The sequence below is a fragment of the Lissotriton helveticus genome, chromosome 8 (assembly GCF_964261635.1).
Source record: "Lissotriton helveticus chromosome 8, aLisHel1.1, whole genome shotgun sequence".
In the NCBI taxonomy this organism is placed as follows: Eukaryota; Metazoa; Chordata; class Amphibia; order Caudata; family Salamandridae; genus Lissotriton; species Lissotriton helveticus.
This window is the reverse complement of record NC_136069.1, coordinates 43,891,216-43,914,407: the sequence shown is the minus strand read 5'-3', so window position 1 is coordinate 43,914,407 and position 23,192 is coordinate 43,891,216. Positions and strand designations below refer to the sequence as shown.

General features: G+C 47.9%; 2 protein-coding genes across 2 annotated transcripts in view; one reads left to right on the top strand and one right to left on the bottom strand.

The window, feature by feature from the left end:
* LOC144772318 (uncharacterized) overlaps nucleotides 1–23,192 on the bottom strand; it is a 429,171-nt gene that overhangs the window by 78,175 nt on the left and 327,804 nt on the right. The gene's annotated exons all lie outside the window — the stretch shown is intronic.
* LOC144772316 (uncharacterized) overlaps nucleotides 1–23,192 on the top strand; it is a 43,749-nt gene that overhangs the window by 8,605 nt on the left and 11,952 nt on the right. The window lies entirely within an intron of this gene.

The following is a 23,192-nucleotide window of genomic DNA, read 5'->3' as shown; positions in this document are numbered from 1 at the left end:
CTACCACTCTACCGCCCTCATGCCCTCACCCGACCGCACTCACTCTACCACTCTACCGCCCTCACGGCCTCACTCTACCCCCTCACTCTACCACTCTACCGCCCTCACTCTACCACTCTACCGCCCTCACTCTACTGCCCTCACTCTACCACTCTACCGCCCTCACTCTACCACTTTACCGCCCTCACTCTACCACTTTACCGCCCTCACTCTACCACCCTCACGCCCTCACTCTACCGCCCTCACTCTACCACTCTACTGCCCTCACTCTACCGCCCTCACTCTACCACTCTACCGCCCTCACTCTTCCACTTTACAGTTATCACTATACAACTCTACCGCTCTCACTCTACCACTCTACCGCCCTCACTCTACAGCCCTCACTCTACCACTCTACCGCCCTCATGCCCTCACCCAACCGCACTCACTCTACCACTCTACCGCCCTCACGGCCTCACTCTACCCCCTCACTCTACCACTCTACCACCCTCATGCCCTCACTCTACCGCCCTCACTCTACCACTCTACTGCCCTCACTCTACCGCCCTCACTCTACCACTCTACCGCGCTCACTCTACCACTCTACCGCCCTCACTCTACCACTCTACTGCCCTCACTCTATCACTTTACGGCCCTCACTATACAACTCTACCACCCTCCCGCCCTCCCTCTCCCACCCTCCCGCCCTCACTCTACCAACCTCATGCCCTCACTCTACCACCCTCACTCTACCACTCTACCGCCTTCACTCTACCGCCCTCACTCTACCGCCCTCATGCCCTCACCCTACCGCACTCACTCTACCACTCTACCGCCCTCACGGCCTCACTCTACCCCCTCACTCTAACACTCTACCACCCTCACGCCCTCACTCTGCCACCCTCACTCTACCACTCTACTGCCCTCACTCTACCGCCCTCACTCTACCACTCTACCGCGCTCACTCTACCACTCTACCGCCCTCACTCTACCACTCTACCGCCCTCACTCTACCACTCTACTGCCCTCACTCTATCACTTTACGGCCCTCACTATACAACTCTACCGCCCTCACTCTACCACTCTACCGCCCTCACACCCTCACTTTACCGCCCTCATTTTACCCCACTCACTCTACAACTCTACCGCCCTCACTCTACCGCACTCACTCTACCACTCTCACGCCCTCACTCTACCGCCCTCACTCTACCGCCCTCAAGCCCTCACTCTACCGCCCTCAAGCACTGCTTCTTGCAGGCTGAATCTGGGATGTGTGCCCGTCAGATCGACAGCAGCTCTGTCCGTTGCTTGTGCAAGGTCATATGTTAAAGGATTGTCAGTGATACCCAGATGGTGACCTTTGTTTGTATTCCATTCCACTCTACCGCCCTCACTCTACCACTCTACTGCCCTCACTCTACTGCCCTCACTCTACGGCCCTCACTCTACCACTCTACCGCCCTCACTCTACCTCTCTACCGCCCTCACTCTACGCCCTCACTCTACCACTCTACTGCCCTTACTCTACCACTCTACCGCCCTCACTCTACCACTCTACCGCCCTCACTCTACCACTCTACCGCCCTCACTCTACCACTTTACCGCCCTCACTCTACCACCCTCACGCCCTCACTCTACCGCCCTCACTCTACCACTCTACTGCCCTCACTCTACCGCCCTCACTCTACCACTCTACCGCCCTCACTCTTCCACTTTACAGCCATCACTATACAACTCTACCGCTCTCACTCTACCACTCTACCGCCCTCACTCTACAGCCCTCACTCTACCACTCTACCGCCCTCATGCCCTCACCCGACCGCACTCACTCTACCACTCTACCGCCCTCACGGCCTCACTCTACCCCCTCACTCTACCACTCTACCACCCTCATGCCCTCACTCTACCGCCCTCACTCTACCACTCTACTGCCCTCACTTTACGGCCCTCACTATACAACTCTACCGCCCTCACTCTACCACTCTACCGCCCTCACACCCTCACTCTACCCCACTCACTCTACAACTCTACCGCCCTCACTCTACCGCACTCACTCAACCACTCTCACGCCCTCACTCTACCGCACTCACTCTACCGCCCTCACTCTACCGCCCTCACTCTACCGCCCTCACTCTACCGCCCTCAGTCTACCGCCCTCAGTCTACCGCCCTCAAGCCCACACTCTACCGCCTTTACTCTACCACTCTACTGCCCTCACTCTACTGCCCTCACTCTTCCACTCTCACTTTACCACTCTACTGCCCTCACGCCCTCACTCTACCGCCCTCACTCTCCCACCCTCCCGCCCTCACTCTCCCACCCTCCCGCCCTCACTCTACCAACCTCATGCCCTCACTCTACCGCCCCCACTCTACCGCCCTCACTCTACCGCCCTAACTCTACCACTCTAACTCCCTCACACCCTCACTCTACCACCCTCACTCTACCCCACTCACTCTACAACTCTACCGCCCTCACTCTACCGCCCTCACGCCCTCACTCTACTGGCCTCACTCTACTGCCCTCACTCTACCGCCCTCAAGCCCTCACTCTACCGCCCTCAAGCACTCACTCTACCGCCCTCACTCTACCACTCTACTTCCCTCACTCTACCACTCTACTTCCCTCACTCTACCACCCTCCCGCCCTCACTCTACCGCCCTCATGCCCTCACTCTACCACCCTCACTCTATCACTCTACCACCCTAACTCTACCACTCTACTGCCTTCACTCTACTGCCTTCACTCTACCGCCTTCACTCTACCGCCTTCACTCTACCGCCTTCACTCTACCGCCCTCACTCACTCTACCGCCCTCACTCACTCTACCGCCCTCACTCACTCTACCGCCCTCACTCACTCTACCGCCCTCACTCACTTTACCACCCTCACTCACTCAATCTATCGCCCTCACTCACTCACTCACTCTATCGCCCTCCCTCAATCTATCTATCCCCCTCCCTCCCTCTATCGCCCTCCCTCTATCTATCGCCCCCCTCTCTTACACCCACCCCCTTCTCTAACTCCCTGTTCTCTTCTCTTCTACCGTGCAGATCTGCTTCTCTCTTCCACCCTGCCTCCTTCTGTAACTCCCTGTTCTCTTCTCTTCTCCTGTGCTGATCTGCTGCTCTCTTCCACCCGCCTCCTTCTGTAACTCCATCTTCTCTTCTGCTGTGCTGTTATGCTGGTCTCATCCACCCACCTCCTTCTCTAACTCCCTGTTCACTTCTCTTCTCCAGAGCTGATCTGCTGCTCTCTTCAACCCGCATCCTTCTCTAACTCCCTGTTCTCTTCTTTTCTCCCTCTGCTGATCTGCTGCTCTCTTCCACCCCTCCTCCTTCTTTACCTCCCTGTTCTCTTCTGCTGATCTGCTGCTCTCTTCCACCTCGCCTCCTTCTCTAACTCCCTGTTCTCGTCTCCTGTGCTGATCTGCTGTTCTCCTCCACCGCCTCTTTCTCTAACTCCCTGTTCTCTTTTGCTGTGCTGATCTGCTGCTCTCTTCCACCCACCTCCTTCTCTAATTCCCTGTTCTCTTCTCTTCTCCCGTACTGATCTGCTGCTCTCTTCCACCGCCTCCTTCTCTAGCTCCCTGTTCTCTTCTCTTCTCCTGTGCCGATCTGCTGTTCTCTTCCACCCCACCTCCTTCTTTAACTCCCTGTTCTCTTCTCCTGTGCCGATCTGCTGTTCTCTTCCACCCGCCTCCTTATTTAACTCCCTGTTCTCTTCTCCTGTGCTGATCTGCTGCTCTCTTCCACACCGCCTCATTCTCCAACTCCCTGTTTTTTTCTCCCGTGCTGATCTGCTGCTCTCTTCCACCCACCTCTTTCTCTAACTCCCTGTTCTCTTCTCTTCTGCAGATCTGCTGCTCTCTTCCACCCGCCTCCTTCTTTAACTCCCTGTTCTCTTCTGCTGTGCTGATCTGCTGCTCTCTTCCACATACATCCTTCTCTAACTGCACACACACATACATACACACACGCACACACACACACACACACAATCACACATACAACCACACCCAACCACACACAACCACACACACACACAACACCACACACAACCACACACACACACACAACCACACACACACACATAACCACACTCACACACACATCCACACACATCTATCATGCTCACTCTATCTGTCGCCCTCACTCTATCTATCTGTCGCCCTCACTCTATCTATCTGTCGCCCTCACTCTATCTATCTGTCGCCCTCACTCTATCTATCTGTCGCCCTCACTCTATCTGTCGCCCTCACTCTATCTATCTGTCGCCCTCACTCTATCTATCTATTGCCCTCACTCTCTAGCCATCTATATCTATCTATCTGCCTCACTCTATCTATCTATCTATCTATCTATCTTTTGCCCTCACTCTATTTATTTATTTATCTATCTATCTATCGTCTTCACTCTATTTATCTATCTATCTATCGCTCTCACTCTATCTATCTTTCACCCTCCCTCTAACTATCTATCGCCCTCAATCTATCGCACCACCACAGCATCACTCAAGGGCACCACAGCATCACTAAGGGGCACCACAACATCACTTTGTGCTACTACTGCATCACTGAACACCATTGCATCACTGAACGCCACCGCAACATCACTCAGCGCCATCACAGCATCAATCGGTGCAACTATACAACAACAACTGGTTCAAATATGTTCTCTCAATGTTTCAAGCTTTATTACAAATGTCACAAAAAGATGTTAATATTTCACTTCTGTTCTTGGATTTTAGTCACAATAAAATACACTGAACATAATCTTCACAAAAGTTATTTACTAAAGTTTAAGCTATTGCCATTATAAATTACAATAACTTGTATTTAAGTATTAATTATTTAAAAAAATTAAAAGCCATTGTTATTTGTAATATCAATACATCTAAGTCACGTAAATACAAAACCTGTTGCATTACAAATGCTATAGGTGTGACATTTGCAAAAGTTAAAAGTATTGGCATTGTAAATGACAAAGCTATTAATTTCACTATTTTCAAAACCAACACATAAATAAAAAATGTGTCATTTACAAGACCAATAGCTCAAACCTTCCTAATGCGAGACCTATTGCATTGCAAATGCTTGTTTCATTTAGCAGGTGTGAAAGGAGGAGAGCTCAGGACTCTGATAACAAACCTGCATCATAGGTAAATGTGTCACAATATTAGTGGGAACTTTTAAAGGCTGAAAACAAGAACTTATATGTACAACACTTTCAACTGTAAAACATTATTCTTAGTTAAGCTTATCCACACTACTTGGTGCCTAGTTATCAGCTTTTATTGCCTCTCATGAATTTTTTGTTGTGGTAGTTTTATATAGCGCGAACCTGACACAAAGGTATCAGAGCGCTTTACATGAGCACCAGTTGTGTCACAAACAGGCACATTAATTTTGTTAGGCACTGGAAGATTAAGTGATTTGCCCAGTATCGCAGGATGTGAGCATCCCTCCCGAGACTCGAACCCGGTTTCCCCAACTTCTAGGACGACCACTCTAGCCCCTCCGGTAACTAGAACCACTGGCAAGATTAACAATAATGTAGAACTTTGCAGACGGGCTAATCCCATTTGTTAACAGTATTTATTCACAGTAACGTTCTCAATCAATACATGCATTAATTATTTCATTATTACATCAAGATTAAACGGTTATTGAGACAGCAAAGGCACATGCACATCTATTTAAATGCACATAGAATATCCTCAGTATTCATGTCATTTGTTTCTAATGTGGACGTAAAATAATGAACTTGGAAGTCTCATTTAGAATTTGGTGGGCAGGGTACTCTGCCACCAATGTCTGCCCAACTAACGATCTGTTCACTCTCTTTAAAGTCCGGGGACCATCATGATTTCATTGTTAATGTTCATGCGGGAAACAATCAATCCAATAGGTTTTGTAGAGTGCTGTGTATCCAGGTGCTGAGGGGGGATGCTGCTGGGATGAGTTAATTAAAAAGCCAAGTCTTTAGGACCTTCTTAATTTCCTGCAGTGTGGGGAAGTATGGAGGTGGAGGAGGCGGCCATTCCAGGACTTGGCTGACAGGTGTGAGAATGCGCAGCCACCGCTCGCTTCTGTGTATGCAGGGAGTGTGAGCCAGAAAGAGAAATGAGAAACAAAGTATGCGGGTAGGTTGGTGGAGGTTCACCCTTTGGTTGAGGTAGGCTACGCCCTTGTTATGAAGGGCTTTGTAGGCGTGGCTGAGCAGTATGAATTGGAACCGTTTGCTGATGGGGAGCCAGTGTATGGCTTTGAGGTGGGGGAGATGTGGGTCTGCCTAGGGAGGTGGAGGATGAGCCCGGCTGCTGCTTTTGTATGGTCTGGAGTCTGTTTAGTAGTTGAGAGGTGATTCCCACGTAGAGGGAGTTGCCACAGTCCAGGCAGCTGGTGAGGAGAGCTTGGGTGACGGGGAGTCTGATTTAGAAGGGGAGCCATTTGAAGATTTTCTTGGGCAAGCGCAGGGTGAGAATGCAAGAGGATGAGTGTATCTGCTTCTTTGTCGAGAGCTTGCTGTTGAGTATTATTCTGGGGTTTCTAGCATGGTCTGTGGGTGCAAGCCAAGCTCCGTTGGCCACCAGAAGTCGTCCCACACGGAGTTGCTGCTCCCGAAGATGAGTATTTCTATTTTGTCTGTGTTGAGTTTGAGGCTTCTACTATGCATCCAGCCTGCAACATTGGCCATGCACCTGTGGTCAGTGTAGGAGGTTATGTTCATCACATGGGATTTGACCAGGGTAGTCAGGGGGGCCATGTAAGTGTTGAAAAGGATTGGACGTAGAGAGGATCCTTGTGGAATTTCAAAGATTGTTTTTGGTCCCGGGGTGAAAGGTGGGATGCGGACAATTTATATTAGTCTAGAGAGCAATGAAGAGACCCATTAGAGGTCTTTCCCTTGGATTCCCAGTTCGTGGAGGCCGAGCAGGAGGGTGTAGTGGGACACAGTGTTTAAAGCTGCGAAGAGATCGAGGAGGATAAGGGTGGCGGTCTCTCCCCTGTCTAGGAGGGTCCTGATGTCATCTGTAGTTTCAATCAGGGCAGTCTTAGTGCCGTGAATTGCTGGAATCCAGATTGGAAGAGGTCTAGAAGGTTGTTCCTCTCCAGATAAGAGGCGAATTGGAGGTTTATTGCTTTCTTTGGCGTTGGAGTCTGCGGTGGGATTTTTGAGGAGCGGTTTGATTTCTGCATGTTTTCATCCTTCAGAGAAGATGCAAATGCTATGGAAGCGTTTATGATTGTGGTGAGCACCTTCCTGATGGTGCTTTGTTCTAGGTTGAACATGTGGTGGGGGCAAGAATCCTCGCGTTCGCCTGAGTAGATGGAGCCCACGATGGCAGCAGTTGCATCCATAGATAGAGGTTCTCACGCATTTAGTGATCTTTCCTAGGGGTCGGGTTACTGAAAAGCCTATTGAGTTTGGTTATTGGCGTTTGGGGGTTGAAGTTCTCATAGATGCTTGTGATTTTGGTGTTGAAGAAGTTGGCGAGGGTGTTGCAGAGCTCCTGCAAAGGGGTGAATGTGTTTTCTGTGGCTGTGGGGTTGGAGAACTCCTTGATGATGCAGAATAGTTCCTTGCTGTGGTTTGAGCTGTCGTCCAGGCGAAGGACCTGAGTGTTTGTTTTGGCGGCTTTGAACTGGTGGTGGTAACTCAAAAAGCTCATTTTCATTTGCTGTGCTAGCGTGAGTCGCTGAAGTACAATAAATGGCTGGGCAAAGCACAGATTTGACTTTTCTGTGGTATGGGACTCAGTTGCATCAGGTCACAAGACTGGTAAGCTTTAAATCCTGGGATCTCATTTGGATATCTCGCTAATGACATGATAAAATGGCCATATAAAATATGTTGAGCAACTCACACAGACGTACAACCTTCACTAATTCCAGTTTTCCGGATTCCTACAGCTCCGCCACACACATAATGAGGCTCTGAAGAATGTCCCAGAATGTATCCACCTGAAGGTCATCTGAAGGTCAAATTAGGGCTAAAACACCTGGGACGCGAGTACATTTCTGTACTGTATCAGTCCCCATTCCTTAACTTCCCTAATGGGCAAGACGAGGGCAGTTTGGAAGCAAAACCTAGATGAGCTGGATGACAAGGATTGTCAGGAGGCAAAGATAGCAGCACGGTACCAGGCCCCCCCCCCCAAATAGCAGAGCAATACAGTGCATTTACCTGCACAGGATGTCCTACCCCTCCCCCCCATTGGGTATGGAGGAAGAGCAGCAGCAGTAGCCCGGTTTGTACATAATACAAGACCCGTGCTACATTTTACCATGTGATCTGAGGCTGTCCATGTATAACTTGGCCAGAATCACACACAAGCCAAGTAACCTTGAACCTAACGTTTCCGTTCTGGGCATAAGGGAGGCTAGTTCTTTTCCATTGTGCAAATATTGCATCCGGGGTTGGGATTCTTGATAGCCAAGCATGATATTGCGCGCCACTGATCACAGGCAGAAGCTCCCTCCACATGTAAATGGCAGAGGGGCATGAACTATTGTGCGCCCACAGATCAGGCAGTTTATAGCACAACTATGCAAAAAGAAATATAAGAAAGGTCAGGGGTGCATGGACTGCTCGTCATGGTTTGACGTAATTATACGTGAAGCCCTGTGATTGATTAGAGATGTAATTGCCAGACACGCCCCTTTGCCTCGGTTTCAGTTGACTTACATTTTTTAATGTATTGCTATAAAACAAGAGTTTCGCTGTAGGTAATAATACATCTGATAGACACGTCTAGCCACAGGTTCCTCACCTTTGAACTTCCAGGCGTCAGGCTGGATCTGGAAGATTTTTGATAGCAATACCCCTGTGCCCTGATAGGTGGCGTCGGTCGACTCCACGTGACGCCGTAGGCGTCGGGGTTGGCGTGACGTCCGTATCATCTATATAGGCGCCACCCCGGTGCGCTGACATCAGTTCTTTTCTCTAAGCGCCAGCCAGCGCAGATCCATCGAAGAGAGCTACCCCGAGTCACTTTTTGACAAACTTGTTAGACTTTTTGTCAACTCTTTTTGTTGTGCTACGTATGTCGAGTAAGAAAGCCTCAGGATTTAAGCCGTGCGGTGCCTGTCACCGTGCCATGTCAGTAACAGACTCCATTTAGTGTGTCTCTGGTGCCTGGAGCTCGACCCTGACACAATCGTGCTCCAATTGCTGGGCCATGGCGCCGAAGGTTTTCAGGGAGCGGTCCCTAAAGCTGATTGCAGCTCGGCGTTGGCGCTACGGAGGTCACCTCCTTGATCTCACTCCCAGTTTTGGTTGAGGAGATGGTCCGAGCACCGCTCCAGGGGTTCAAAGTCTTCCTCGCTACCAGGTAAGAAGCATCGCAGACTTCACCCCGTCCATCACAGGAGACTGAAGAGCCTCGACATTTGCAGCTCCTCTCCGCGTTTCCCTCCCTTTCCAGTGCCGGGAGCTACCCCTGCCCATCTAAAGGAATTTTATGATGCCCTGTGTGCCATATTTGAATGACCTGATCCTGCTGGCGCGCCTTCGGGCCCGCAGGTTCAGCTGAAGGAGGCCCCATAGGTTCTGTGCCTTTAGCTCCAGCCATGGGCCCTCTTGGATCTCCCCAATCATCATTTTGACGACACGCCATTCAACCTGCCCTATTCTGAAGGGTTAGGAATGGAGGATGAAGATTGGGAAGGCAGCAGGGTCCCTAAGAAATCCTGCAACCCAATTATGACCTGGACTGGTATGAGGACCTGGGTCATGCCAGCGGCCTGGACGCCAAGCCAAATTCTAGCATGTTGTCTCCCCCTTACCTGGATTCGGATGAGGGAGCTTCATTTGCAATGATGGTGCAGCTGCCTATGATGGTAGTCAAGACTAATGTCCTGACGGAGGTCCTGCAGCCTGGTGTCTCTTCCTCTGGACCCTTGCTGCCTTTCACCTAGGCCTTAACAGATGTTCTACTGGGCACCTGGCCCAAGCCCAGCACAGGAGCTCCTGTGAAAAGAATCATTCCCCACCGCCCTGCACTGGCCCACCCAGCTTTCCTCTCAACCCTGCGCACCCCACAAAGCTTGGTGGTCCAAGCCTCCACCTCCCAGGGCGCATTCCCCTCCTCACCCCCGGACAGGGAATCCAAAATGCTGGACAGTTTGGTTAAGAAAATCTTTTCTTCCAACAGTCTAGAATTGTCTCTTGGGTTGTCACACCCATTCTCTATGGGATATATACGGTTGTGCAAGTTCTTCCCAGAGTCTCTGAGGAGGACCGAGCTCTCCTCTCCCAAGCCATTACAGATGGGAGAGATGCGGCTAAGTTTGCCATACGATGTGGCTTAGATACAACAACCTTGCTAGGCAAAGCAATTTCCTCGATTGTGGCCGCGAGACGTCACGCCTGGCTGAGGATGCCTGGCTTTTCAGGGGATGTCCAAGCTAACCTTATGGACATGCCCGCTGATGGCTCCCGTATCTTTGGAGACAAAGCGGACTCATCGATTGGGCATATTAAGAAATTTTGGGCTACGACCAAGTCCTTAGCTCTCTCCACATCATCCCGGCCTGTGTCTGCTTTTTGCCCCTTTCGTGGCTATGGGAGGGTCTTCAACCGCGCCAACCCTATTCCAGCCTGAGGACCCCTTAAGTCCAGCAACTGCTGTGGGTCCGCGGACGCAGTTCGCCCAACCCCGTGGAATGGGTAGCCAGACGTCAGGTCAAGCAACAACCCCCTCCTCCACTGCAAACCCTACTAGTCCGATCCTCTGGATCATGGATGTCCAGTTGCTGGCAGGATACTCCCTCACCTCCACCACTGGGGAGATATCACCTCAGAAGGGTGGGTGCAGCAAATAGTCCAAAGGGGCTACTCCCTCCCCTTCGAGACTACTACTTCCTCCATGCCTTCAACTTACGATCAGTTGTCGGAGGATCACCTTGCCTTACTCTGCAACAATATCAAGACTCTCTTGGCCAAGGGAGCTATAGAGAGTGTCCCTGGACCAGAGATAGGCTGTGGTTGCTATTCCCTCTATTTTCTGGTTCCGAAGAAGCACGGAGGCCTTTGTCCTATCTTAGACCTCAGATCCCTCAAATACTTCCTCAAAAAAGGAGAACTCTCAGTTTGGTGTGCTCCCCTTCAGCGTCAACGGTGCCCCTCGGGTGTTCACCAAGGTGATGACGGTGGTCGCACCCCATCTGCAGACATCAGGAGTTCCAGTCTTCCCCTATCTTGATGACTGATTTTTGAAGGTGGGCTCGTCCAAAGCAGCCGTCTTCCATCTCCAGACTATGGCAAACCTCCTGCTCACTATCAATGTGCCGAAGTCACACCTGAGCTCCCTTTCATTTTAGCGGTTCTGCACACAGTGCAGATATGGGCTTGTCCTCCCGAATGGCAAGTCCAGGATATTCGAGCTATGATACTGAAGTTTCAGCCTCTTTCCTGGATTTCGGTGAGACTGACTGAGGCTGTTGAGCCTCATGGCCTCCTGGATCCTGCTAGTGGACCATGCCAGATGGCACATGCAGAATCTGCAGTGGGACTTGAAGTTCCAAGGGGTGCAGCATCGAGGAACTCTCACCGACCTAGTTCAGATATCGGAGGGCACAGGCAAACCCCAATTGGGTCACAGTTATATTAGTAAACAAGGGTCCTTAACTTAAGGAAATTACATATAGGGCAATTAATGAATTATAGACAACAATGTGCTATAAGAGAAAACTTGTCCAGCCGGACAATGATTTAATCAATGCAGAAGATTTGGCAAAATACAGTGAACAATTGTACAGTGGGATACAATCCTGTATCAAGTACATATAAAACAAACAAAGAACCAAAGTTCACATAAAGGGAAATTGGTAGGCAATTCTCAGGTTGTGTGGGTGCTGGTAGTAAATTAAGGTTTGATCAAGCTACCCACATGTAGTAAACAACATGGTAGTGACACAATGGAAAACTAGTGTGAAACTACATAAATTGTCAACGGCGTTTCGATCCTGTACATAATCAAGGATCATCATCAGGACTAACAATTACATTGCCTAAATATGAACCATAACCCTATCATTTAGGAGAGTTAGGTACAACCGGAGAATTGTGGTGAGGAGTTGGGACTCCTGCTTACAACCTGACAAGCCGGTAATTGTACGTAGCGCTGTGGGAAGCGGGGCGCCAACGAGTCCTGGGACACACGATAGTGGGGAGGAGCAATAAGTTCAATGGGTTGATTAATCTTGGCTTCAAGGTAGGGGGCTTGTGGTGAGGAGTTGGGACTCCTGCTTAAAACCTGACAAGCCAGTAATTGTTTGTAGCGCCGCGGAAAGCGGGGCGCCAACGCGTCCTGGGACACACGATGGTGTGGAGGAGCAAGAGCTTCTGTGGGTTGATTAATCTTGGCTTCAAGGTACGGGCCAGTTAAGGACCCGTTAATCAGGGATCCGCCGATACGAGCCATTGCACCCGATCGTTGATGGGTCATGATCGCCCTTAACTATTAAGGAATCCCATCCTACCGCTGCCTACCAAATCGGCGGAGGCTACGGCTTATCCCGACCCGGAAATAACTACGGCGGATATAACTACGCCTTTCCGCCCATACCACTCTTACCCAGAGTGCTCAAGAAGATTATGAGCAACCGGCCCCAAGTCATCCTTATGGCTCCGGACTGGGCACGGAGAGTCTGGTATCCCAAGCTTTGACAGATGAGCATCGATCTTTTGGTCAGGCTGCTTCTTCAGGAGGATCTTCTGTTGCAGCAGCAATGAAGGTCCTCCACCGGAACTGGTACACTCCACCTCCTTGCGTGGAGATTGAGCAGCGGCAGTTGACAGCTTTTTACCTTCCTGCCGAAGTCTATGAGGTTATTCTGGCAGCCAGGCGTCCCTCCACGAAGTTGGTTTACAATTACTGATGGCAAAGGTTTTGTAACTACTGTACAGAACGGTCTTTTGACCCTTTCCTTTGTCTGCTTTCCTGTCAGACGTCCTTCTGTTTATTGTCTCATTTGCCCAGCAGGGCTCTGCTCTGGGCACTCTGAAGGGCTACCTTTCGGCTGTGTCTGCTTTTCTTCGGCTGCCGGATCCGCCATCTATTTTCAGATCGCCTCTTGCTCAGAGATTTTTGAAGGGGCTAACCCATATGTTCACCCCTTCGCCTTTTATTATGCCCCAATGGACCTTAATTTGGTCCTTAATTTTTTGATGTGAATGTAAATTGATACTTGCACCATTGATGTGTGCACCATTGGAAAATCTGCTCAATTGTGCCCTTATGCTGCTCAGTATTAAAACAGCCTTCTTAGTGGCAATTACTTCTGCCAGGAGGGTGAGTTAACTACAAGCACTGTCATCTCAGCCTCCTTACCTGACCGTGTTTCCAGACAAAGTAGTGCTCAGCACTAGGGCATCTTTTCTGCCAAAGGTGGTAACACCGTTCCATATGGCCCAATCTGTTTCTGTTCCCACTTTCTATGCGACTCCGCATACTTCCACCGAAGAAGAGTGTCTCCACCGTCTGGACCCAAAAAGAGCGTTCTTGTTCTACCTTGATTGTACAAAAGAGTTCCGGGCGGACAACCAACTATTCATAGGGTACGTGAGGGTAAAGAAGGGGCGAGCAGTTCAGAAGATGACTATTTCATGCTGCGTCATCCTTTGCATAAAAATGTTACGCCTTGGGGAAGAGACAACCTCCTGAAGGCCCTGGAGCCCATTGTTCCTGGGCAAAAGCAGCCACCACGGCTCTCCAGGGTAGTGTTCCAGTTTCTGACATTTACCAAGCGGCCACGTGGGCGTCTCTGCACACGTTTGCTAGACACTACTGCCTGATTCTCAGTTCCGCAGGGAGGGCCTCTTTGAGCACTTTGTTTTGCAGGACTTCTTGGTCTGAAACCTTTCCGCAGTCCCTCCTCCGGGGTTGGTATTACTTGGGTATCTGTTCAAAGGTTAGAAATCTGCAGCTACATGTCTTTCAGATGGACAAGTTACTTACCATCAGTAACGCCTTATCTGGCAGAGACATGATCTAGCCGCATATACCTTACCGACTCACCCAGTCTCCCTGCACTGCGGATTGCTTTAGTGTTAGGGCTGTTTCTCCTTCAGGGCCCTAGTTGTTTTTGGCACACCATGGTCAGTCACTTCATGTCTCTGTGCTTCTGGTGTGGAAAGTCGTGAAAAGTACTGATGTCAGCGTGCCGGGGTGGCGCCTATATAGATGACGCGGACGTCACGATGTCAACAAACCAGATGCCTACAACGTCACGTAGAGTCGATCAGCGACACCTTTTGTCATGCAGGGGTACTGCTATCAAAAATCTTCAAGATCCAGCCTTCTGCCTGGGATTTTAAAGGTAAGGAATCTGCGGCTAGATCATGTCTCAACCAGATGAGGCATTGCAGAAGCCAAGTAGCTTGTCCAACAAGGGGAAGTGAATTGTAAGAGAATATGAAGGTTAAGAATTTTGGGTAGTCTGTTTAAGCATTTTAGGAAAAGCGTATACATCAATTGCAGTCCATGTCTGACAGAAAAAGAGAGGCTCCATTTTTTCCAGTTCCCGGTAGGTTTAGGACCGGAAAAGTAATTTTATTTGCGAAGGATGAAAGATCACTTCAAATGTAAAAAAATGATCTGACTAGAGAGCTGGAAGGCACTTTAAAATGTGCACACGGTATGCTGTACTGAAAAGGCGATCCTGAAAATGACCTTCTTAATGTGAGGGTTGTTGAGATTGAAGTTAAAGTCTGTCTAGAGAGTGGAGTAGAAGATATCAGACAGACGTCATGGGTTTTCAAGCCACATATTGAAGTCCTGAAGCGCAATATTGATGTCTTTATTGATGACTTTACTGACTACAGCGCGCTTGCACATCGTGCTGCATTGCTAGTTTTAATAATTTTAAATTACCTGCATCTTTGCGCTATCGCGCTGCTCTTTTCTGACGATAGGCACCTAGCCTCTTGCGCGCTCTCTGAGGGGTAATATTTACGTGAGACTCTTACCCTGCACCATAATTGTTTTTTCAGCCCGCATTTGGCGGGATTTAGGGCGCTTCAGGGCGTGCTAGGGTCCGTGACTCCACCGCATCGCGGCGATCTAGGCCGCCATCTTGGGTGAGGGTGACCAGGTGAGTGCCGTTTTGCGGGCGCCATCTTGGTTGGGGGGCTAGTGATTACATCGGAGGACTCCCGCGTCTACGGCTATTTAATATGCATATCCATCAAGCGTGCAGCATTGGCGCGCAGCGGACGCGCCGATGGCGCGCCGGAGGTGCACCAGAGGTAAGCCCGTTTGCGCCCGTTCGCGCATCGATCGCGACTAGCACTAGCCACGCTGCCTCTACGGCAACACACCGGCTAACTTACTCTAGAGCAGAGCTCTTTGAGCTCGGTCATCGCCTTCCGGTAAGTAACTTGCCGGCTTTGACGCCTAACAACTTAGCGGTGCTGTCTTGCGGGCTATTTAATGTTTGGTCTCTTTGCAAACACCATGTCGAAATCGCACTCTTAATTGAATCTCATGGGTTGGATGTGCTCTTTCTTACAGAGACATGGACTCGAGCAGACAGCGAGGTAGAACTTGGACTGGCATGTCCTTCGGGATATAAAATCAGGCATAACCCTCGTAAGGGGAATAGAGGGGGAGGCATAGGGTTTATATTTAGGGACACTCTGGATTTATCTCAGCTTGAGGTAAAGAGGGTCCAAGGATTCGAACTTATGGGCTTTTCTCCCAAAGGACAGAAAGTAACATCGCATTCCATGCTGTTATGTTACAGACCTCCGGGTAATGCACTGTCCAGCCTACCTGATCTGATCGATTTAAACTATGACCTTTCCAATACTCATTCTAGACTACTTATTCTGGGGGACTTTAATTTGTGGCCAAATGGGCCGATGGACACGGCTTATAGAGAACTGTGCCAGGCGTGTAGCAATCTTCAACTGCAGCAACTGGTACTCTCCCAGACTCACTTAAAGGGCCATGCCTTAGACCTGGTTTTTGCGGAAGCCACGCAGGTTGAGATTAGGGATATAATCACTCAATGTTGGACTGACCACGCTTTAGTCCATTTTTCCCTAGGTCTCCTCGCCGACTCTGCGCGAGAGTGCAGTTCGGGTCCCACCAAAACTAGCAGACAATGGTCTAAACTTCTAAATAGCAGTGTTCTACCCACTTTGCTTTCGGGTGGTTTTTCCTTAGAGGGGAATGTGGAGGCGAGCTACTCAGGCCTATGTATGCAACTATGTATTACCAACTCGCTGGCCCTCCTGCGGAAATCAAAAGATAGACGTAGGCCTGCCATGCCGTGGTACTCTAACGATCTTCTCCATACGAAAATAAGATGCAAACAGGCAGAAAGGGTATGGAGAAAGCACTATGCAGAGTCTGCTAGATCCCTCTTTAAACAAGCACTGCTGGACTATAAAGCCCAGATTAAGCGCGCTAAAGCGAAATATCTAGAGGATATGCTATTACAGGCGTCTAACAAATCACAGACCCTGTTTAAAATAGTTAATGATCTTTCTAAGCCGACATGTGAGGCAAACAATATTCCGGCTTCACAGTCTCTCTGCGACACCTTGGGTGACGCATTTGAGGACAAGATTGCCACCATTCTGAATGGACTCGCTAGTTCGGGTTGCTCATGTCCCCAGCCAATTGCTGCCCATGTACCTTCATTTATCTCGGGTCATCCAAGGTTGGAAAGTTTTACCCTTCCTCCGTTTGAGGATTTCTGTTCCCTTGCAAATGGTGTGTCCTCGGGCTCTCCTCTTGACCCGGTACCCCATAAATTTTGGAAGCCTTTTCAGGAGGAGCTTTTCTGCCCCCTCTATTCCATCTGTTTCCAGTCCTTTAGCACTGCTACGGTGCCAGAGTGCTGGAAGTTGTCTGTGGTCTCTCCTCTTCTGAAGAAACCCACACTCGATCCCACCTGCCCGGTGAATTATCGGCCAATTTAGTTGCTTCCCTTCCCGGTTAAGATCATGGAAAAACTCGTGACCCAGCCTCTGTCCAGCTTTCTGGAAAGGAACATCTGTTTGGATGTAACCCAATTCGGCTTACGGCCAGCGCATGGTACGGAGTCGGCGCTGGCGGTCGTGTTGGATGATCTTCGATCACGGGTTGACATTGGTCGGGCAGCCTTTTTAGTACTGCTCGACATGTCGGCCGCATTTGACACGGTCAGCCACTCCATCCTTATCAGTCGGCTGGAGGAGATTGGGGTAGCGGGATTGGCACTGGACTGGCTAACTTCATATCTCCAGAATAGACACCAGGTGGTGGCTTTGCCTCCTTTTAGATCAGGGATCAAAAGAGTAGGGCAAGGTGTACCCCAAGGGTCAGTGATTAGCCCTATTTTATTTAATTTGTACCTCCGCCCTTTGATTAGTCTAATTAAGTCCTTCGGCATCTCAGTGATCAATTATGCTGACGACACTCAGCTTATCTTCTCCCTTGAAGGAGAAGACGCCGTGTCTAAGGAGACCTTTCAACAATGCATGTCTGCTAAGGCTGACTGGTTGAGAACCAATTCTCTCCAGTTTAATGGCTCAAAGACTGAGGTATTGTATTGTTCATCTGATCGTACCCCGCGCCCCCTACTGGCTGATTTTTGGCCATCGTCCTCTATGGGCACAGTGGCGGTGGCAGATTCAGCTCGTAATCTGGGAGTCATGTTTAGTCCCAATCTGCAGATGGATGGCTTTGTTAACAAGACCATTTCCACTTGTATGTTGTTATTACGCACTTTGCGTAAAATTCTTCCCATGCTTCCAGTGCAGGCTAGGCCAGAGGTGGTGCGTGGTATTATCCTAAGTAGGATTGATTATTGTAACGCTTTACTTTTGGGTGCACCTAGCACTCTGATTAGTAGGCTGCAGTGCATTCAAAACACGGCAGCGAAGCTTGCTCTATCTAGGCCACGTGCTGCTTCTTCTTCCCTGGCGCTAAAAGACCTTCATTGGCTACCTGTTCAGCATCGAATTTGTTTTAAAGCTTCCTGCCTGGCCTTTAAGGCACTGCATGACCAAGGACCCGTCTTGCTGCAGAAACTTTTTTCGTGGTACCGCTCAGCAAGACTGCTACGCTCTTCCTCGGCATGTTTGGCGGTGGTCCCGAGAGTTTGGAGGTTGCGAATGGGTGGCCGTTCCTTTAGATACTCTAAACTCTGGAACTCCCTCCCCCTTTCTTTGCGGAGTTTGAGGGACATTCTATCTTTTAAAAAAGGTTTGAAGACCTACCTTTTTCCTAGAACAGTATAATGTGGTGACTGCGTACTTGGTTTAGTGGAGTCAAAGCGCCAGGATACCCTTTGGGTGACAGCTTGCGCTATATAAGTGTACAATACATACATACATACATACATGACTAATTTACAGCGGAAGACTAGTAAATCATGGAGCTTGGAGATAGCAACGTTTAGTTGCCGGTTTAGTCCATGGAGCTTGGAAATTACAATGTTTAATTGGCAATATGGCAGAATTTGTTGCACAGAGTTATGATTCTAGTATAATGAACTTGCCAGGCCTTCCTGAAGTAGAGAGTCTGGGTATGAGGAGGGCAGGATTTGAAGGTCAGAATGGTGGGTAATGGCGACCACGCCTCCCCTGTGATCTATTGGTTATTATGATATTACAATTTTCAGGTATGTGGATAGTGTGTTGGTGTTCAATTCTGTGAAAATATGATGCTGAGCAGATGGTGGGGAAAGTAAATGGGGCCCAGTCATCTGAGAATAAGAGTTAACAAACAGCGCTTGCCAATGAATGTACTTGCTCAGAGGTAAGTAAGAAAAGCCAGCTTACCTTATAGGAAAGAGGCAGCATTTCAGGTGGTGATTAGGGGCATACAAGCACAGACAGGCTTGCCTATGGCACACCGGAGGCACTCCCTTGCAGCTTATGGCCTTATGTGTTGAGAGATTTCTGCACATGCTTAGTACATGGTTCAGCTTCCGTTAATGACTGGATATTAGAAGAATTGAAGGGAAGTGAGTCACTACTAGTTCTATCAGGAGCAGCATGTCATTTTTTAGTGTAAAGTGGAACACCTTCAAAAATACTACTTATATTTCACCAACACCAAGGAAGGAATACAAATATGGATCCCACAGACGGGTGCAGTATATGATAAAAGCTTCTGTAGAGGCAACGACTAAAGCTATGCTTATTTTTTAGGTCTCGCTAGAGTCAGCGCATGCGCTGGTCTGCGAGACATTAAGAAACTGGCTTTTAAAAGTCCTACCAAAGCCTTTTGCTGGACATCAGCGTGCTGTCACACGCGCGTGAACGTGCACAGGCCATCTGGCTTTTGTAATGGCTTTCTAAGCCATGCTCCTCTTTCTCTCAAGTTTTACACTGGAAATAAAAATTGGTAATAAAACATTATGTGCTGTTAGCATCACTTTTATGACGCTAACCCATTGCAAAATGCTTGAAAATCTACTTCATAGAATGTTGTTTCTGCTCAGTCTAAAGAGAAGGAAATTCTCTAACAGCTATTTTCAGTGGGCTGCCTAACTTTCTGTCGCAAATACAATAAACCACAGTATATTTTAAACAGCTTAAATGTTGGTGCTCCAAAGTATATGTTTTCAAAATCATGCAATTAAACCTTCCCTTCAACTCAGCACAAGGCTAGGAGAGAAGAGCACTGCCTGAACAACACAAAGGGTTCCTTCCAGGTTATTTTAAAGAGCAATCACGCAGGTGTTAACACATGCAAATCGTGGTCACTTCCCAGTCCGCAGGTCAAGGACTAAACACGAAGGCCTACACTGCATGATTAAAACAACATCGCTCCTATCCCCTAGCGCCTTGAAACTCATTCTGCTGTAGTTAAATAACCTCTTTAAACTAATCCAGGAAAGTTGCGAGCTAGACTCTTTCCAAAGGCTGTCATAACGTAGCCGTACTTTTAAACGATGAATGGGCTAACTGAAAACCTGCTTCAATAGCGCTTTTAAGGAAAATGATGCCTACACAATTTTTTTTTTTTTTTACAATTTTCGATTTTCGTAGAAATCTATAAATCAATTTTACATATAATTTACATATGCATTGTTCATGCAAAGCTTTACGAAGGTCACAAGCACGCAAGCAAAGTTTTTCTCCAGATAGCGAGATATTTTAACCCACATATCATTGTCATTTTCAATCTATTCAAACCCAAAAAAGGCAAAATGAGCCCAACATATTTCTCTGTAACAGCAGCATAGTGCATGCTGCTGGTACTGGAATCCTAAACTGAGAATTATTTTTATTTATTTTGAAAGTTTTATATAGCGCGAACAAGATCTTTGCAGATATCAGAGCGCTTTACAAAAAAGTAGCAAAATAGGGTAGGTACATGAAGGAGCATAGTCAATCAGATAAACCAATGGAACAAATAGACAATCAGATAAACAAATAGTATAAATGGGTGCAGAGTCTCAAATAGATCCAAAGTAAAAATTCAGGTGAATTTAGCCATGAGGATAGCTTTTACTTCTTTCTTTAAAAATGCAGTGGAGGAGAGAAGTCTGGTTTCTGGAGGGAGTGTATTCCAGATCCTGGGTGCCATTCCTGAAAAGGAACGTTTATATGTTTTTTCCTGTTTTCATGTTGATTTTCAGAGTTTAATTTATCCAATACCAGGTGCTGCCCTAGCCTTGTTTGCTTCCCGAGGCAGTCCTGTATTTCCACTCGTAAAAGCTACACTACAAATTCGAGAATGTAAACAATAAAACTAGGATTTCATATGCTACTTTTTCACAGCCCTGCATTTATACACCATACTCCTTATTTAAGAAATGTAAGGAGAGGCTTGCTGTATACAACTCAGTTCCCAGAAATCATACACACAGGCCATAATGAAGAATATTTAGTCAAACACTTAACAGAGAAAATTCAAATCACAGAAAAAGCGCAGGCACATCCAACACAGTTCAAATTGGAGACGTTTTTTTTTATTATTCACAGATTTGAGATGAGACTTTGTAGTTTTCTAGGGATGCACTCAATGATTCCCCCTTCCTCCCCAAAATGGCTTGCAGTCGATTTTTAAAAATGATTTCCAAGTCGCAGGTGAATGTGTTGAAATGCCTCTTCTCACAGGACGAAAATAGTAGATACTTTCTCCATTGCTGGAAAGGGTAGAACATTTCACTTGCTAAGGGAAGAGCTTCCTATGAAACATCCTCTTCCCCCCATCTTGTTGATATGCGAGGTGAGGGCTCCTATTGTCAGGCCAGTGGCTGAGGAAGAGGTGCGAATGGGTGCTGTCCCAGGCAGCTCTGAATCACACAGGGCCCCGACCAAAGCTGACACTCCCAAATCCCGCCAGTCGCTTTCATTCCCTTGTACTAGTTAGCATGTAAATGTGTAAATGTATGTATACTTGTAAAGCGCACTATCACCTGAAAGGTATCTTGGCGCTGTATACCGCTGTGGAACCCTTCCTGGCTTTCCCTGTGAGATGCCTCCTTACTGGGCACCTCCAAGGTGAGGCCAGGTATCCTAGCGCTTTCGGGGCCGTTGTGGAGATTAAGCAAGGTATTGCCCAGAGTTGCAGAGTGGGACCCATGATTAGAGTAGGCACCTAGGTGAGAATTATCGAGTCCGTGGACATTGAGCCCAAGACCCTGCCGCGTCGGGAATTGAACCCTGGTCCTGGGCCAGACCTCTGCCTCAGGGTCTGCCGCTCTAATCGGTGAGCCACACTTCTCCTGCTTCTGTAGATTGGTTTGGACTTCAGTTACTTCTCAATAAACTGGAGTCACTTTGACATTAGCGCTGCACACATGCTTAAAAGCAAGGAATGCTCCGTGGCGAAGAGTCCGTATATTCAAAGCTGCAGCCATTTAACATCATTTAACTTCTGTAAAAAGGCCGTCCACCTGCTACAGAGGCAAACGTCCAACATAAGGTTTTTTTTCACTTTTCAGTTGCTGTTATGATTTTTATCCAGAAGCTCAGTGTAATTTTGAAGCAGGTTCTTTGCAATCTAATGTTCTTGTTCTTCTTAAAACATACAGTATGAGCAGCATTTGTTTTGTCAAAAATCTTTCAATGGTCAAGATTTCCATCTTCATGCATTACAAAAGCGCTGTTAGCATCTCAAGTGATCGGGGCACATAAGCATTTGAAGCTGGTTACTCTCCCACACTGGGGAATGGGCTATGCCTCAAGGCACACACCTTTCTACCAGTAAGCATTGCAAGTGTCCTGGTGGCAGTCCATGTCAGGCAAAAGTATTCAAAGAGAGGTTGTCACTGATTACAGCCTCCAGGTTGAAACGATTTCCACATCTGCAGTCACATTTATTTGTATGCAAATTCGAGGAACGACATTTCTACATGTTATCTCAAACAACAATCAGTGATTACCCAGCATTTTAATTCAATTTGAGTTGGGTCACATTGGATTTTGAAACTCTGGTTTAAGGTTTTTTTATTAGACGCAAAATGAATCCGATGTCTAAAATGTGAAATCTTGTAGACTCTGAAGTGAGCACTACCCCATCCCAATACGGCCAGTGAGTGGATCGAAAACCTAAAATGCCCACACATCTCACCAAGGCCTATCTTTGGAAAGGAATTACCTTGCACTGGGATGTTGGAAAAAGTTGGATGTGGTAGGAACTCCCGCACGCCCTCTCTGCCATTTTCACCACGTAAGTAAAAAGTGTAATTTAGACATGCATAAAAAAATTATTTGTGCACATAAATATACTACTAGAATATATTTTGCAATTGAACAAAGTATTCCTTAAGTGTAGACGACAGCTGTGCAGCGAAAGGGCGCACTGTGAACGATGTGTATCTCATAGCCCATTTTGTTGATGAAGGCACCCAAAACGCTCCTTTTACCTCAGTTCCCAACCATAATCTGCAAATACATTTACCAGTATTTCACATCTTTTAGTACATATTCCCACTTTTTGAAAAATAAAAACGTAAGTCAGAACCAACAGCGGGTTTCCACCAAACGTTGAGTACCTTGACTGTAACTGTGCGTCCGGCAGTGATCACTAAGTTTGGCAACTGGTAGTTCGACTGCCAAACACTAGATCAGGCCCTTAGGTTTTGTGTTACTTAAAGCTCTGATCAATGGATTAGAAGGTATCTTTGCTTTTGGCATATCCACGCTCTGCAATTTAGATCACACATCATTGTTTGAGTTTTATGTTGTGCTTTTGGGTCATTCGATCTGTCACAAAAATATACATGGAAACATTTATCAAGGAGTTGTTGTGTT